Consider the following 18,915-nt stretch of genomic DNA (forward strand, 5'->3'; position numbering starts at 1 on the left):
GCCTCCAGAGAGACTGGAGTCTAAATCCAGCGCCTTAGACCAATCGGCCACTCTACCTTTCAAAGATATTCAATGTTATTTATATCAGAAGTTTGCTTTTGATGTAAGTGGCAGAAAATATTTTATATTCAATAAGACAAAAAGACAAATGTTATTATACAACAGCAACGTAATTATCAGGGATTTGTTTGTACAATGACTCTGGGGCACCATTTTACAAAACATATGACTTGTATCCAGATATTTAACTAATCTTTCCTCTGTTGGCTCATCCGCTAATTTTTAGATATCACTGAATTAGGTGGTATAGATTACTTGCTATGATCTCACATATACAGGACATTCAAACATGAAGGATTCCTACACCACTGCCTCTACGTAACAGATAATCAGAAGCAGCAGCAAGGAAGACATTATACAGCAGTGCAGAGCAGTGTAGCTATGAATCCATCACTAGGGTGACTTACTAGAAAGCAGCTGAAGCAGCATGGCTCTGTTTATGTTTGCTAATCACTCTACTCATCCTGTATTGATAACCCTAAAAAGGCAGCAGGGATATGAGCTAGCAGTTAGACTTCTTTTGACCAAGATTGATTTTGGCAAATTTTGAGAATGGTTGATCATTGATTGAACTGACATGGATGTAACATAGATGGTAAATTATGTAATTAATTCTGATGCCTAAAGCCAACATGACCACTCATATGCAGTATTCATACGTATGACTTGTTCACATGTTCCTTTTCTTCTTCAGCACAGTGAAGATCACTTGATGTTACATTTGCTTTCTTAGAGAACACAGAAGAAAAACAGGAATTTAAAAGTTCAGTCTTCTCAACATAATTATTGACCACTTTACCCTTTTCATCCTTTAAAAATCCTATAGCATCTTTGACATTTCTTTAACTTTTGACTTACTTCCAAAATCCTTTCTTATTGCTTTTGGTCTCTCTTGCAAGCCTCACTTCATTACTTGCTTTAGCTCTTCTAACACTAGCCCAGCTTTCCCTGCAAACAGCATTATATTCTTCTTTCCATTTGATATTCATTTCTTTGTTCCTTTTTAGCAAGCTTTTAAGTTCAGTATTCAGCCATCCTTGTCTCCATAAATGCTTTCCATTCTTACTTCTTTTCGGGATTGTTACTGATTGTGCAGTGAGAATTAAATTTAGCAAAATCTCCCATCCTTCCTGGACATTTCTTTCCTTTAGATCATCCTACCTTTCCTTCCTTTTTACTGAGTTTATTAAAAACTGCCTTTCTACAGTCCAATCTTAAAATCTCAGTTTTCGCAGGTTTTCCTCCTTTTGTAGTTCAAAATTATAGGATAGCATGATCGCTGCCTCCTAAGTTCTCAATCCCCTTTACTTCCTCAACCGTTTCCTAATTTTTGGTAAAAATTGGATCCAAATAAATAATGGCAGCAGTGGGATCTGACCCCATGCCTCCAGAGAGACTGAAGCCTAAATCCAGAGACTTAGACCGCTCGGCCACGCTACCTCTAACAGAAGTTTAACGTTATTTATATCAGAAGTTTGCTTTTGATGTAAGTGGCAGAAAATATTTTATATCCAATAAGACAAAAAGACAAATGTTATTATGCAACAGCAACGTAATTATCAGGGAGTTGTTTGTACATTGACTCTGGGGCACCATTTTATAAAACATATGACTTGTATACAGATATTTAACTAATCTTTCCTCTGTTGGCTCATCTGCTAATTTTAGATATCACTGAATTAGGTGGTATAGATTACTTGCTATGATCTCCCATATACAAAACACTCAAACATGAAGGATTCCTACACCCCTGCCTGTACGTAACAGATAATCAGAAGCAGCAGCAAGGAAGACATTATACAGCAGTGCAGAGCAATGTAGCTATGAGTTCATCACTAGGGTGACTTACTGGAAAGCAGCAGAAGCAGCATGGCTCTGTTTATGTTTGCTAATCACTCTGCTCATCCTGTATTGATAACCCTAAAAAGGCAGCAGGGATATGAGCTAGCAGTTAGACTTCTTTTGACCAAGATTGATTTTGGCAAATTTTGAGAATGGTTGATCATTGATTGAACTGACATGGATGTAACATAGATGGTAAATTATGTAATTAATTCTGATGCCTAATGCCAACATGACCACTCATATGCAGTATTCATACGTATGACTTGTTCAAATGTTCCTTTTCTTCTACAGCTCAGTGAAGATCATTTGATGTTACATTTGCTTTCTTAGACAGCACACTAGCAAAATAGAAATTTAAAAGTTCAGTCTTCTCAACATCATTATTGACCACTTTACCCTTTCCATCCTTTAAAAATCCTATAGCATCTTTGGCTTTTCTTTAACTTTTGACTTACTTCCAAAATCCTTTCTTATTGCTTTTGGTCTCTCTTGCAAGCCTCACTTCATTACTGGCTTTAGCTCTTCTAACGCTAGCCCAGCTTTCCCTGCAGACAGCATTATATTCTTCTTTAGATATGAAACCTTCTTTTCATTTGATATTCAATTCTTTGTTCCTTTTTAGCAAGCATTTAAGTTCAGTATTCAGCAATCCTGGTCTCCATAAATGCTTTCCATTCTTCCTTCTTTATGGGATTGTTACTGATTGTGCAGTGAGAATTTAATTTAGCAAAATCTCCCAGCCTTTCTGGACATTTCTTTCCTTTAGAACATCCTACCTTTCCTTCCTTTTTACTGAGTCCATTGAAAACTGCCTTTCTACAGTCCAATCTTAAAATCTCAGTTTTCGCAGGTTTTCCACCTTCTGTAGTTCAAAAGTATAGGATAGAATTACCGATGCCTTCTAAATTCTCAACCCCCTTTACTTCCTCAACTGTTTCCTAATTTTTGGTAAAAATTAGATCCAAATAAATTATGGCAGAGGTGGGATTTGAACCCACGCCTCCATAGAGACTGGAGCCTTAATCCAGCGCCTTAGACCGCTCGGCCACGCTACCTCATACGGATGTTCAAACTTATTTAAATCAGAAATTTGCTAATGATATAAGTTGCAGAAAAAATTGTATAACTAATTAGACAAAAATACAAATGTTATTATGCATGAGCAACGTAGTTATCAGGGATTTGTTTGCACATTGACTCTGGGGCACCATTTTACAAAACATATGACTTGTATCCAGATATTTTACTAAACTTTCCTTTGTTTTCTCAACCGCTAATTTTTAGATATCACTGAATTAGGTGGTATAGATTACTTGCTATGATCTCCCATATACAGGACACTCAAACATGAAGGATTCCTACACCCCTGCCTGTACGTAACAGATAATAAGAAGCAGCAGCAAGGAAGACATTATACAGCAGTGCAGAGCAATGTAGCTATGAGTTCATCACTAGGGTGACTTACTGGAAAGCAGCAGAAGCAGCATGGCTCTGTTTATGTTTGCTAATCACTCTGCTCATCCTGTATTGATAACCCTAAAAAGGCAGCAGGGATATGAGCTAGCAGTTAGACTTCTTTTGACCAAGATTGATTTTGGCAAAATTTTGAGAATGGTTGATCATTGATTGAACTGACATGGATGTAACATAGATGGTAAATTATGTAATTAATTCTGATGCCTAAAGCCAACATGACCACTCATATGCAGTATTCATACGTATGACTTGTTCAAATGTTCCTTTTCTTCTACAGCACAGTGAAGATCACTTGATGTTACATTTGCTTTCTTAGACAGCACAGAAGCAAAATAGGAATTTAAAAGTTCAGTCTTCTCAACATCATTATTGACCACTTTACCCTTTTCATCCTTTAAAAATCCTATAGCATCTTTGGCTTTTCTTTAACTTTTGACTTACTTCCAAAATCCTTTCTTATTGCTTTTGGTCTCTCTTGCAAGCCTCACTTCATTACTGGCTTTAGCTCTTCTAACGCTAGCCCAGCTTTCCCTGCAGACAGCATTATATTCTTCTTTAGATATGAACCCTTCTTTTCATTTGATATTCAATTCTTTGTTCCTTTTTAGCAAGCATTTAAGTTCAGTATTCAGCAATCCTGGTCTCCATAAATGCTTTACATTCTTCCTTCTTTTTGGGATTGTTACTGATTGTGCAGAGAGAATTTAATTTAGCAAAATCTCCCAGCCTTTCTGGACATTTCTTTCCTTTAGAACATCCTACCTTTCCTTCCTTTTTACTGAGTCCATTGAAAACTGCCTTTCTACAGTCCAATCTTAAAATCTCAGTTTTCGCAGGTTTTCCACCTTCTGTAGTTCAAAAGTTTAGGATAGAATTACCGCTGCCTCCTAAATTCTCAACCCCCTTTACTTCCTCAACTGTTTCCTAATTTTTTGTAAAAATTAGATCCAAATAAAGAACGGCAGCGGTGGGATTTGAACCCACACCTCCATAGAGACTGGACCCTTAATCCAGCGCCTTAGACCGCTCAGCCATGCTACCTCATACGGATGTTCAAACTTATTTAAATCAGAAATTTGCTATTGATATAAGTTGCAGAAAACATTGTATAACTAATTAGACAAAAATACAAATGTTATTATGCATGAGCAACGTAGTTATCAGGGATTTGTTTGCACATTGACTCTGGGGCACCATTTTACAAAACATATGACTTGTATCCAGATATTTAACTAATCTTTCCTCTGTTTTCTCATCCGCTAATTTTTAGATATCACTGAATTAGGTGGTATAGATTACTTGCTATGATCTCCCATATACAGGACACTCAACCATGAAGGATTCCTACACCCCTGCCTGTACGTAACAGATTATCAGAAGCAGCAGCAAGGAAGACATTATAAAGCAGTGCAGAGCAGTGTAGCTATGAATCCATCACTAGGGTGACTTACTGGAAAGCAGCAGAAGCAGCATGGCTCTGTTTATGTTTGCTAATCACTCTGCTCATCCTGTATTGATAACCCTAAAAAGGCAGCAGGAATATGAGCTAGCAGTTAGACTTCTTTTGACCAAGATTGATTTTGGCAAGTTTTTAGAATGGTTGATCATTGATTGAACTGACATGGATGTAACATAGATGGTAAATTATGTAATTAATTCTGATGCCTAATGCCAACATGGCCACTCATATGCAGTATTCATACGTATGACTTGTTCACATGTTCCTTTTCTTCTACAGCTCAGAGAAGATCACTTGATGTTACATTTGCTTTCTTAGACAGCACAGAAGCAAAATAGGAATGCAGACAGCATTATGTTCTTCTTTAGGTATGTTACAGTACCCCCCCCCCCTTACGCCCCCTCTTCTTCAGGCCTGCCAGAATATTCCGCAGGGAATTCAAGGGCCAATCCTTTATTTCAAGTAGATCACTTCCACTGTCCACTGGAGAAACTGGTCTCATCTGGGTAGCTAGGATGTTACCTCCTATCCAGCCATCCTCAGCAACAGACGAAACAGGTGAAGTACCAGGAACAGCACGCAGGGAAGTCTCTCTCCACTTATTATCAGGTAGCACCCCAGAGGGTTCAGGAGACAACTGGAAGTCCTCCACCGGGTTGAAGGAGTGCAGAGACTCGGGGGTAACCTCTGCTTCGGGGTACATCTTGTCAAACTCACAGGATGAAATGGGCGAGGTATCAGGTACAAGGTGTAGAAAAGTCCCTGTTACCTTGTTATCTGGTGGTACCCAGGAGGATTCAGAAAACAACTGGGAGTCCTCCGCCGGGTCGGAATAGTGCAGAGACTCGGGGGTAACCTCTGCTTCGGAGTACACTAGGTCGGACTCGATGGATGAAGCGGGCGAGGTATCAGGTACCGAATATAGAAGAGTACCTGTCCATTCGTTATCAGTTAGCACCCCGAAGTGTTCAGGAGACAACTGGAGGTCCTCCGCCTGGTCGTAGGGGTGTAGAGACTCGGGGATAACCTCTGCTTCGAGGTACATCTTGTCAAATTCACAGGAAGAAATAGACAGGTTATCAGGTACAGGGTGAAAAAAAGTCACTGTCTCTTTGTTATCTGGTGGTACCCCGGAGGAGTCAGGAAACAACTGGAGGTCCTCTGCCGGGTCAGAAGAGTGCAGAGGCTCGGGGAAAACATCTGCTTCAGAGTACACTAGGTCGGACTCACTGGACGAAGCAGGTGAGGTATCGGGTACCGAGTATTGGAAAGTCTCTGTCCATTCACCACCAGGTGGCACCCCGAAGGGTTCTGGAGACAACTGGAGGTCCTCCGCCTGGTCAGAGGGGTGTAGAGACTCATGGGTAACCTCTGCTTCAGAGTACACTAGGTCGGACTCACTGGACGAAGCAAGCGAGGTATCAGATCCAGGATATAGGAAAGTCTCTATCCATTCACCACCAGGTGGCACACCGAAGGTTTCTGGAGACAACTGGAGGTCCTCCGCCTGGTCGGAGGGGTGTAGAGACTCGGGAGTAACCTCTGCTTCGGAGTACACTAGGTTGGACTCACTGGACGAAGTGAGCGAGGTATCAGGTACAGAGTATAGGAGAGTCTCTGTCCTTTCTCTACCAGGTAGCACCCCGTAGGGTTCTGGAGACAACTGGAGGTCCTCCGCCTGGTCGGAGGGGTGTAGAGACTCGGAGGTAACTACCACTTTGGGGTACCCATTGTCAGGCTCACAGGACGAAGCGGACAAAGTATCGAATACTGGGTGTAGAGAAGTCTCTCTCCATTTGTCATCGAGTGGTATCCCGGAGGATTCAGGAGGCAACAGGGGGTCCTCCGCCAGGTAGTAGAGGTGCACAGACTCTGAGGTAACCACAGCTTTGGAGCATCCTTGGACATGCACACCGGTTAAAGTGGGTGAAGCATCTGATGCCGGGTGCAGGAAGTTCTCCTGTGTGGAGTCTGGATGGGCAGAAGTCTCTACGGGCAGGAGAACTGGTGCACTACCCACGCACATTACCCGTTGGGGCTTCTCCGGGATACAGGGAGATTAATCTTCAGTAGGGACTTCAAGGTTGGGGTCAGGAGGTCGAAGGGAGGACAGACCCTGGCGTGACGGCTTGCCTCTATGCCTAGAAAGTCTGGACTGCCTCTTGAGGTTGGGAGAAGTATTCTGGAAAGCGTAGTCACCCTGTGAGGATTCTGGGTGGGCAGTAGTCTCATTGGGCTGGAGGACTATTGCGCTACCCACACACATTACCCATTGGGGCTGCTCCGGGATATTGGGAAGTGAAGCTTCAGCAGGAGCCTCCGGGTTAGGATCATCAAAGACCATTAGAAAGGCCACCAGGAAGGCCATTAGGTCCAGGAGGATTGGATCCTGTGTTTCATATAGGGGGTTGATCCATTCCAAGGCATCACCCGCCAGGTAAGACATAATGAATGCCACCTTAACCCGATCGGTGGGAAAACATAGAGGGTAGAACTTGAAGTGTAGCATGCATTGCTCCACAAATGCATGACTTTGTCTTGGATCCCCATAATAACGTAGCGGATCCGCAGGAAGAAGAGCAGATAGATCCATCTGGATGGGTGCGTAATTCGCCTGGAACTCAGCTAAAGGGAAAAAAAAAAATTTTATTTATTTATTTTAATGCATGTATTCGCTAGAAAACTTCTCAGAGAGCGAAGGCCGTGGGGCTCAACGGGAACCATGGCCTGAGCATGCTGTAATGCACATGCCCGGACTGACTGGCGTGTGCGTGTTTATGTAGTGATTCGACTGTGCCATGAACCGGAGAGTGCCTGGAGGGGCGTAACTAAGTATCTGCCCGATCCGACCAAGGTCGCACGACGGCATACGACGCCAGTGCACCAGGGAGGAACCGAGCAGAGGAACCAGGGTCTACTCCAGGTCAGACTCCGGACACGGCTGTTGACCCACACCGGGGAATACAGGAACAGGCAGACTAGAGCACAAGCTGGGTAGGGTCCAGTATAGACTGGGAGACAAATTCGAAACTGCAGACGCGGTAGACATTGCTGAGCAAAGCGAAAACCGCAGACGCGGTGGACAGAGCTGAGCAAAGCGAAAACCGCAGACGCGGTGGACAGAGCTGAGCAAAGCGAAAACCGCAGACGCGGTGGACAGAGCTGAGCAAAGCGAAAACCGCAGACGCGGTGGACAGAGCTGAACAAAGCGAAAACCGCAGACGCGGTGGACAGAGCTGAACAAAGCGAAAACCGCAGACGCGGTGGACAGAGCTGAGCAAAGTGAAAACCGCAGACGCGGTGGACAGAGCTGAGCAAAGCGAAAACCGCAGACGCGGTGGACAGAGCTGAGCAAAGCGAAAACCGCAGACGCTGTGGACAGAGCTGAGCAAAGCGAAAACCGCAGACGCGGTGGACAGAGCTGAGCAAAGCGAAATCCGCAGACGCGGCGGACAGAGCTGAGCAAAGCGAAAACCGCAGACACAGCGGACAGAGCTGAGCAAAGCGAAAACCGCAGATGCGGCGGACAGAGCTGAGCAAGGCGAAAACCGCAGACGCGGCGGACAGAGCTGAGCAAAGCGAAAACCGCAGACGCGGCGGACAGAGCTGAGCAAAGCGAAAACCGCAGCGCGGTGAACAGAGCAGAGCAAAGCGAAAACCGCAGACGCGGAAGGAACAGGGCTCTGTTCACACGGAACAGACTAGAAGGGAAAGGCAGAACCAGATACCCACAGGGTACTTGCAGAGAAGTAGCGAGTGGACCACAAACTCACAAACGGAAGTACAGTGACAACGAGCAGGAGTAGGTACGAGTTCAGACTCTGCAGAAACAGGAAAGGAACGGACATAGAGAAAAAACAGGTAAAAGATAGGAGAGAGTTCAGACTGGAACTGAGTGTACGGAGGAGACCGACACTGCAGCGGGATACAGGAGCGGGTCTGGGAATACGGCCCCCAGAGAGGCGGGACGAACAGGCAAGGAGCGTGTTCAGACTGGCCTGGAAATACAGCCTCCAGGAAGGCGGAACGAACAGGCAAGGAACGAGTACAGACTGCAGGTTAAGGTACACAGATAGGACACAGTACAGACATGGGAACAGATACTGCAAGACAGGTAACATAGACAGGACCTGGCATGTCAGAGACAAAAGCCAACTGACAGGGCAAGATGCTCAGGCATGGGTTAATGGGGCAGCTGGTTTAAATACCAGGTGACAGACAGCAATAGGCTGAGGACGCACAAAGGGTGTGCCTGCAGCAGGTACAAAAAGCAGGAAGTGATCGGGCGCCGCCCATAAGCAGCAGACACAGAAGCAAACAGACAGCATGGAGGGAAGCCAGAGAGACACCCTGGACCGGAGATCAAGTGCGCGCTCTTGCACAGTGGGAGATGGACCACTATGCAAGGACGCCGCCAGGTATGTTACAAGTATTCAGCCATCCTGGTCTCCATAAATGCTTTCCATTCTTCCTTCTTTTTGGTATTTTTACTGATTGTGCAGTGAGAATTTAATTTAGCAAAATCTCCCATCCTTCCTGGACATTTCTTTCCTTTAGAACATCCTACCTTTCCTTCCTTTTTACTGAGTCCATTGAAAACTGCCTTTCTACAGTCCAATCTTAAAATCTCAGTTTTCGCAGGTTTTCCAACTTTTGTAGTTCAAAAGTATAGGATAGAATTACCGCTGCCTCCTAAATTCTCAACCCCCTTTACTTCCTCAACTGTTTCCTAATTTTTGGTAAAAATTAGATCGAAATAAATAATGGCAGCGGTGGGATTTGAACCCACGCCTCCATAGAGACTGGAGCCTTAATCCAGCGCCTTAGACCGCTCGGCCACGCTACCTCATACGGATGTTCAAACTTATTTAAATCAGAAATTTGCTAATGATATAAGTTGCAGAAAACATTGTATAACTAATTAGACAAAAATACAAATGTTATTATGCATGAGCAACGTAGTTATCAGGGATTTGTTTGCACATTGACTCTGGGGCACCATTTTACAAAACATATGACTTGTATCCAGATATTTTACTAAACTTTCCTCTGTTTTCTCATCTGCTAATTTTTAGATATCACTGAATTAGGTGGTATAGATTACTTGCTATGATCTCCCATATACAGGACACTCAAACATGAAGGATTCCTACACCCCTGCCTGTACATAACAGATAATCAGAAGCAGCAGCAAGGAAGACATTATACAGCAGTGCAGAGCAATGTAGCTATGAATCCATCACTAGGGTGACTTACTGGAAAGCAGCAGAAGCAGCATGGCTCTGTTTATGTTTGCTAATCACTCTGCTCATCCTGTATTGATAACCCTAAAAAGGCAGCAGGGATATGAGCTAGCAGTTAGACTTCTTTTGACCAAGATTGATTTTGGCAAATTTTGAGAATGGTTGACCATTGATTATACTGAGATGGATGTAACATAGATGGTAAATTATGTAATTAATTCTGATGCCTAATGCCAACATGACCACTCATATGCAGTATTCATACGTATGACTTGTTCAAATGTTCCTTTTCTTCTACAGCTCAGTGAAGATCATTTGATGTTACATTTGCTTTCTTAGACAGCACAGAAGCAAAATAGGAATTTAAAAGTTCAGTCTACTCAACATCATTATTGACCACTTTACCCTTTTCATCCTTTAAAAATCCTATAGCATCTTTGGCTTTTCTTTAACTTTTGACTTACTTCCAAAATCCTTTCTTATTGCTTTTGGTCTCTCTTGCAAGCCTCACTTCATTAATGGCTTTACCTCTTCTAACGCTAGCCCAGCTTTCCCTGCAGACAGCATTATATTCTTCTTTAGATATGAAACCTTCTTTTCATTTGATATTCAATTCTTTCTTCCCTTTTAGCAAGCATTTAAGTTCAGTATTCAGCATTCCTGGTCTCCATAAATGCTTTACATTCTTCCTTCTTTTTGGGATTGTTACTGATTGTGCAGAGAGAATTTAATTAGCAAAATCTCCCAGGCTTTCTGGACATTTCTTTCCTTTAGAACATCCTACCTTTCCTTCCTTTTTACTGAGTCCATTGAAAACTGCCTTTCTACAGTCCAATCTTAAAATCTCAGTTTTCGCAGGTTTTCCAACTTTTGTAGTTCAAAAGTATAGGATAGAATTACCGCTGCCTCCTAAATTCTCAACCCCCTTTACTTCCTCAACTGTTTCCTAATTTTTGGTAAAAATTAGATCGAAATAAATAATGGCAGCGGTGGGATTTGAACCCACGCCTCCATAGAGACTGGAGCCTTAATCCAGCGCCTTAGACCGCTCGGCCACGCTACCTCATACGGATGTTCAAACTTATTTAAATCAGAAATTTGCTAATGATATAAGTTGCAGAAAACATTGTATAACTAATTAGACAAAAATACAAATGTTATTATGCATGAGCAACGTAGTTATCAGGGATTTGTTTGCACATTGACTCTGGGGCACCATTTTACAAAACATATGACTTGTATCCAGATATTTTACTAAACTTTCCTCTGTTTTCTCATCTGCTAATTTTTAGATATCACTGAATTAGGTGGTATAGATTACTTGCTATGATCTCCCATATACAGGACACTCAAACATGAAGGATTCCTACACCCCTGCCTGTACATAACAGATAATCAGAAGCAGCAGCAAGGAAGACATTATACAGCAGTGCAGAGCAATGTAGCTATGAATCCATCACTAGGGTGACTTACTGGAAAGCAGCAGAAGCAGCATGGCTCTGTTTATGTTTGCTAATCACTCTGCTCATCCTGTATTGATAACCCTAAAAAGGCAGCAGGGATATGAGCTAGCAGTTAGACTTCTTTTGACCAAGATTGATTTTGGCAAATTTTGAGAATGGTTGACCATTGATTATACTGAGATGGATGTAACATAGATGGTAAATTATGTAATTAATTCTGATGCCTAATGCCAACATGACCACTCATATGCAGTATTCATACGTATGACTTGTTCAAATGTTCCTTTTCTTCTACAGCTCAGTGAAGATCATTTGATGTTACATTTGCTTTCTTAGACAGCACAGAAGCAAAATAGGAATTTAAAAGTTCAGTCTACTCAACATCATTATTGACCACTTTACCCTTTTCATCCTTTAAAAATCCTATAGCATCTTTGGCTTTTCTTTAACTTTTGACTTACTTCCAAAATCCTTTCTTATTGCTTTTGGTCTCTCTTGCAAGCCTCACTTCATTAATGGCTTTACCTCTTCTAACGCTAGCCCAGCTTTCCCTGCAGACAGCATTATATTCTTCTTTAGATATGAAACCTTCTTTTCATTTGATATTCAATTCTTTCTTCCCTTTTAGCAAGCATTTAAGTTCAGTATTCAGCATTCCTGGTCTCCATAAATGCTTTACATTCTTCCTTCTTTTTGGGATTGTTACTGATTGTGCAGAGAGAATTTAATTAGCAAAATCTCCCAGGCTTTCTGGACATTTCTTTCCTTTAGAACATCCTACCTTTCCTTCCTTTTTACTGAGTCCATTGAAAACTGCCTTTCTACAGTCCAATCTTAAAATCTCAGTTTTCGCAGGTTTTCCACCTTCTGTACTTCAAAAGTATAGGATAGAATTACCGCTGCCTCCTAAATTCTCAACCCCCTTTACTTCCTCAACTGTTTCCTAATTTTTTGTAAAAATTAGATCCAAATAAATAATGGCAGCGGTGGGATTTGAACCCACGCCTCCATACAGACTGGAGCCTTAATCCAGCGCCTTAGACCGCTCGGCCACGCTACCTCATACAGATGTTCAAACTTATTTAAATCAGAAATTAGCTAATGATATAAGTTGCAGAAAACATTGTATAACTAATTAGACAAAAATACAAATGTTATTATGCATGAGCAACGTAGTTATCAGGGATTTGTTTGCACATTGACTCTGGGGCACCATTTTACAAAACATATGACTTGTATCCAGATATTTAACTAATCTTTCCTCTGTTTTCTCATCCGCTAATTTTTAGATATCACTGAATTAGGTGGTATAGATTACTTGCTATGATCTCCCATATACAGGACACTCAAACATGAAGGATTCCTACACCCCTGCCTGTACGTAACAGATTATCAGAAGCAGCAGCAAGGAAGACATTATAAAGCAGTGCAGAGCAATATAGCTATGAGTTCATCACTAGGCTGGCTTACTGGAAAGCAGCAGAAGCAGCATGGCTCTGTTTATGTTTGCTAATCACTCTGCTCATCCTGTATTGATAACCCTAAAAAGGCAGCAGGAATATGAGCTAGCAGTTAGACTTCTTTTGACCAAGATTGATTTTGGCAAGTTTTGAGAATGGTTGATCATTGATTGAACTGACATGGATGTAACATAGATGGTAAATTATGTAATTAATTCTGATGCCTAATGCCAACATGGCCACTCATATGCAGTATTCATACGTATGACTTGCTCACATGTTCCTTTTCTTCTACAGCTCAGAGAAGATCACTTGATGTTACATTTGCTTTCTTAGAGAGCACAGAAGCAAAATAGGAATGTAAAAGTTCAGTCTTCTCAACATCATTATTGACCACTTTACCCTTTTCATCCTTTAAAAATCCTATAGCATCTTTGGCTTTTCTTTAACTTTTGACTTACTTCCAAAATCCTTTCTTATTGCTTTTGGTCTCTCTTGCAAGCCTCACTTCATTACTGGCTTCAGCTCTTCTAATGCTAGCCCAGCTTTCCCTGCAGACAGCATTATATTCTTCTTTAGATATGAACCCTTCTTTTCATTTGATATTCAATTCTTTGTTCCTTTTTAGCAAGCTTTTAAATTCAGTATTCAGCCATCCTGGTCTCCATAAATGCTTTCCATTCTTCCTTCTTTTTGGGATTGTTACTGATTATGCAGTGAGGATTTAATTAAGCAAAATCTCCCATCCTTTCTGGACATTTCTTTCCTTTAGAACATCCTACCTTTCCTTCCTTTTTACTGAATCCATTGAAAACTACCTTTATACAGTCCAATCTTATAATCTCAGTTTTCGCAGGCTTTCCTCCTTTTGTAGTTTAAAATTAATGGATAGCATGATCGCTGCCTCCTAAGTTCTCAACCCCCTTTATTTCTCAACCGTTTCCTAATTTTTGGTAAAAATTAGATCCAAATAAATAATGGCAGCAGTGGGACTTGAACCCACGCCTCCAGAGAGACTGGAGCCTAAATCCAGTGCCTTAGACCGCTCGGCCACGTTACCTCATACAGATGTTCTAACTTATTTAAGTCAGAAATTTGCTAATGATATAATTTGCAGAAAACATTGTATAACTAATTAGACAAAAATACAAATATTATTATGCATGAGTAACGTAGTTATCAGGGATTGTTTGAACATTGACTCTGGGGCACCATTTTACAAAACATATGACTTGTATTCAGATATTTAACTAATCTTTCCTCTGTTGGCTCATCCTCTAATTTTTAAATATCACTGAATTAGGTGGTATAGATTACTTGCTATGATTTCCCATATACAGGACACTCAAACATGAAGGATTCCTACACCCCTGACTGTACGCAACAGATAATCAGAAGCAGTAGCAAGGAAGACATTATACAGCATTGTAGAGCAATGTAGCTATGAGTTCATCACTAGGGTGACTTACTGGAAAGCAGCAGAAGCAGCATGGCTCTGTTTATGTTTGCTAATCACTATGTTCATCTTGTATTGATAATCCTAAAAAGGCAGCAGGGATATGAGCTAGCAGTTAGACTTCTTTTGACCAAGATTGAATTTGGAAAATTTTGAGAATGGTTGATCATTGATTGAACTGACATGGATGTAACATAGATGGTAAATTATGTAATTCTGATGCCTAAAGCCAACATGACTATTCATATGCCGTATTCATACGTATGACTTGCTCACATGTTCCTTTTTACTTCTACAGCACAGTGAAGATCACTTGATGTTACATTTGCTTTATTAGAGAACACAGAAGCAAAACATGAATTTAAAAGTTCAGTCTTCTCAACATCATTATTGACCACTTTACCCTTTTCATCCTTTAAAAATCCTATAGCATCTTTGGCTTTTCTTTAACTTTTGACTTACTTCCAAATCCTTTCTTATTGCTTTCGGTCTCTCTTGCAAGCCTCAGTTCATTACTGGCTTTAGCTCTTCTAACTCTAGCCCAGCTTTCCCTGCAGACAGCATTATATTCTTCTTTAGATATGAACCCTTCTTTTAATTTGATATTCATTTCTTTGTTCCTTTTTAGCAAGCTTTTAAGTTCAGTATTCAGACATCCTGGTCTCCATAAATTCTTTCCATTCTTCCTTCTTTTCGGGATTGTTACTGATTGCGCAGTGAGAATTTAATTTAGCAAAATCTCCCTTCCTTCCCGAACATTTCTTTCCTTTAGAACATCCTACCTTTCCTTCCATTTTACTGAGTCCATTAAAAACTGCCTTTCTACAGTCCAATCTTAAAATATCAGTTTTCGCAGGTTTTCCACATTTTGTAGTTCAAAAGTATAGGATGGAATTACCGCTGCCTCCTAAATTCTCAACCTCCTTTACTTCCTCAACTGTTTCCTAATTTTTGGTAAAAATTAGATCCAAATAAATAATGGCAGCGGTGGGATTTGAACACACTCCTCCAGAGAGACTGGAGCCTTAATACAGCGCTTTAGACCGCTCGGCCACGTTACCTCATACAGATGATCAAACTTATTTAAGTCAGAAATTTGCTAATGATATAATTTGCAGAAAACATTGTATAACTAATTAGGCAAAAATACAAATATTATTATGCATGAGTAACGTAGTTATCAGGGATTGTTTGAACATTGACTCTGGGGCACCATTTTACAAAACATATGACTTGTATCCAGATATTTAACTAATCTTTCCTCTGTTGGCTCATCCTCTAATTTTTAAATATCACTGAATTAGGTGGTATAGATTACTTGCTATGATCTCCCATATACAGGACACTCAAACATGAAGGATTCCTACACCCCTGACTGTACGCAACAGATAATCAGAAGCAGCAGCAAGGAAGACATCATACAGTAGTGCAGAGCAATGTAGCTATGAGTTCATCACTAGGGTGACTTACTGGAAAGCAGCAGAAGCAGCATGGCTCTGTTTATGCTTGCTAATCACTCTGCTCATCCTGTATTGATAACCCTAAAAAGGCAGCAGGGATATGAGCTAGCAGTTAGACTTCTTTTGACCAAGATTGATTTTGGCAAATTTTGAGAATGGTTGATCATTGATTGAACTGACATGGATGTAACATAGATGGTAAATTATGTAATTAATTCTGATGCCTAATGCCAACATGACCACTCATATGCAGTTTTCATACGTATGACTTGTTCACATGTTCCTTTTCTACTACAGCTCAGTGAAGATCACTTGATGTTACATTTGCTTTCTTAGAGAGCACAGAAGCAAAATAGGAATTTAAAAGTTCAGTCTTCTCAACATCATTATTGACCACTTTACCCTTTTCATCCTTTAAAAATCCTATAGCATCTTTGGCTTTTCTTTAACTTTTGACTTACTTCCAAAATCCTTTCTTATTGCTTTTGGTCTCTCTTGCAAGCCTCACTTCATTACTGGCTTTAGCTCTTCTAACTCTAGCCCAGCTTTCCCTGCAGACAGGATTATATTCTTCTTTAGATATGAACCCTTCTTTTCATTTGATATTCAATTCTTTGTTCCTTTTTGGCAAGCTTTTAAATTCAGTATTCAGCCATCCTGGTCTCCATAAATGCTTTCCATTCTTCCTTCTTTTTGGGATTGTTACTGATTGTGCAGTGAGAATTTAATTAAGCAAAATCTACCATCCTTTCTGGACATTTCTTTCCTTTGGAACATCCTACCTTTCCTTCCTTTTTACTGAGTCCATTGAAAACTGCCTTTCTACAGTCCAATCTTAAAATCTCAGTTTTCGCAGGTTTTCCATCTTTTGTAGTTCAAAAGTATAGGATAGAATTACCGCTGCCTCCTAAATTCTCAACCCCCTTTACTTCCTCAACTGTTTCCTAATTTTTGGTAAAAATTAGATCCACATAAATAATGGCAGCGGTTGAATTTGAGCCCACGCCTCCAAAGAGACTGGAGCCTTAATCCAGCGCCTTAGACCGCTCGGCCACGCTACCTCATACGGATGTCCAAACATATTTAAATCATAAATTTGCTAATGATATAAGTTGCAGAAAACATTTTATAACTAATTAGACAAAAATACAAATGTTATTATGTGTGAGCAACGTAGTTATCAGCGATTTGTTTGCACATTCACTCTAGGGCACCATTTTACAAAACATATGACTTGTATCCAGATATTTAACTAATCTTTCCTCTTTTTTCTCATCTGCTAATTTTTAGATATCACTGAATTAGGTGGTATAGATTACTTGCTATGATCTCCCATATACAGGACACTCAAACATGAAGGATTCCTACACCCCTGCCTGTACGTAACAGATAATCAGAAGGAGCAGCAAGGAAGACATTATACAGCAGTGCAGAGAAATGTAGCTATGAGTTCATCACTAGGGTGACTTACTGGAAAGCAGCAGAAGCAGCATGGCTCTGTTTATGTTTGCTAATCACTCTACTCATCTTGTATTGATAATCATAAAAAGGCAGCAGGGAAATGAGCTAGCAGTTAGACTTCTTTTGACCAAGATTGATTTTGGCAAATTTTGAGAATGGTTGATCATTGATTGAACTGACATGGATGTAACATAGATGGTAAATGATGTAATTAATTCTGATGCCTAAAGCCAGCATGACCACTCATATGCAGTATTCATACGTATGACTTGTTCACATGTTCCTTTTCTTCTACAGCACAGTGAAGATCACTTGATGTTACATTTGCTTTCTTAGAGAACACAGAAGCCAAATAGGAATTTAAAAGTTCAGTCTTCTCAACATCATTATTGACCACTTTTCCCTTTCATCCTTTAAAAATCCTATAGCATCTTTGGCTTTTCTTTTACTTTTGACTTACTTCCAAAATCCTTTCTTATTGCTTTTGGTCTCTCTTGCAAGCCTCAATTCATTACTGGCTTTAGCTCTTCTAACGCTAGCCCAGCTTTCCCTGCAGGCAGCATTATATTCTTCTTGAGATATGAACCCTTCTTTCCATTTGATACTCATTTCTTTGTTCCTTTTTATCAAGCTTTTAAGTTCAGTATTCAGCCATCCTGGTCTCCATAAATGCTTTCCATTCTTCCTTCTTTTCGGGATTGTTACTGATTGTGCAGTAAGAATTAAATTTAGCAAAATCTCCCATCCTTCCTGGACATTTCTTTCCTTTAGAACATCCTACCTTTCCTTCCTTTTTACTGAGTCCATTGAAAACTGCCTTTCTACAGTCCAATCTTAAAATCTCAGTTTTCGCAGGTTTTCCACCTTTTGTAGTTCAAAAGTATAGGATAGAATTACCGCTGCCTCCTAAATTCTCAACCCCCTTTACTTCCTCAACTGTTTCCTAATTTTTGGTAAAAATTAGATCCACATAAATAATGGCAGCAGTGGGATTTGAACCCACGCCTCCATAGAGACTGGACCCTTAATCCAGAGCCTTAGACTGCTCGGCCATACTACCTCATACGGATGTTCAAACTTATTTAAATCAGAAATTTGCTAATGATATAAGTTGCAGAAAACATTGTATAACTAATTAGACAAAAATACAAATGTTATTATGCATGAGCAACGTAGTTATCAGGGATTTGTTTGCACATTCACTCTAGGGCACCATTTTACGAAACATATGACTTGTATCCAGATATTTAACTAATCTTTCCTCTGTTTTCTCATCCGCTAATTTTTAGATATCACTGAATTAGGTGGAATAGATAACTTGCTATGATCTCCCATATACAGAACACTCAAACATGAAGGATTCTTACACCCCTGCCTGTACGTAACAGATAATCAGAAGGAGCATCAAGGAAGACATTATACAGCAGTGCAGAGCAATGTAGCTATGAGTTCATCACTAGGGTGACTTACTGGAAAGCAGCAGAAGCAGCATGGCTCTGTTTATGTTTGCTAATCACTCTACTCATCTTGTA

At 40.6% G+C, this 18,915-nt stretch overlaps 7 non-coding genes across 7 annotated transcripts; all 7 read right to left on the bottom strand.

Moving 5' to 3' along the window:
* Nucleotides 1-2,878: 2,878 nt before the first annotated feature.
* TRNAL-AAG (transfer RNA leucine (anticodon AAG)) lies at nt 2,879-2,960 on the bottom strand. Its single transcript has one exon. It is a non-coding gene; the product is annotated as a tRNA-Leu (tRNA).
* A 1,380-nt stretch (nt 2,961-4,340) lies between these two features.
* TRNAL-AAG (transfer RNA leucine (anticodon AAG)) lies at nt 4,341-4,422 on the bottom strand. Its single transcript has one exon. It is a non-coding gene; the product is annotated as a tRNA-Leu (tRNA).
* A 5,182-nt stretch (nt 4,423-9,604) lies between these two features.
* On the bottom strand, nt 9,605-9,686 carry TRNAL-AAG (transfer RNA leucine (anticodon AAG)). Its single transcript has one exon. It is a non-coding gene; the product is annotated as a tRNA-Leu (tRNA).
* Nucleotides 9,687-11,064: 1,378 nt separating this feature from the next.
* Nucleotides 11,065-11,146, bottom strand: TRNAL-AAG (transfer RNA leucine (anticodon AAG)). The gene has a single exon. It is a non-coding gene; the product is annotated as a tRNA-Leu (tRNA).
* Nucleotides 11,147-12,524: 1,378 nt separating this feature from the next.
* Nucleotides 12,525-12,606, bottom strand: TRNAL-AAG (transfer RNA leucine (anticodon AAG)). Its single transcript has one exon. It is a non-coding gene; the product is annotated as a tRNA-Leu (tRNA).
* Nucleotides 12,607-13,984: 1,378 nt separating this feature from the next.
* TRNAL-UAG (transfer RNA leucine (anticodon UAG)) lies at nt 13,985-14,066 on the bottom strand. Its single transcript has one exon. It is a non-coding gene; the product is annotated as a tRNA-Leu (tRNA).
* Nucleotides 14,067-18,361: 4,295 nt separating this feature from the next.
* TRNAL-AAG (transfer RNA leucine (anticodon AAG)) lies at nt 18,362-18,443 on the bottom strand. The gene has a single exon. It is a non-coding gene; the product is annotated as a tRNA-Leu (tRNA).
* Nucleotides 18,444-18,915: the final 472 nt, after the last annotated feature.

Source organism: Phyllobates terribilis, unplaced genomic scaffold (genome assembly GCF_046119375.1).
Source record: "Phyllobates terribilis strain yellow unplaced genomic scaffold, ASM4611937v1 Scaffold_11__3_contigs__length_659146591, whole genome shotgun sequence".
Lineage (NCBI taxonomy): Eukaryota > Metazoa > Chordata > Amphibia > Anura > Dendrobatidae > Phyllobates > Phyllobates terribilis.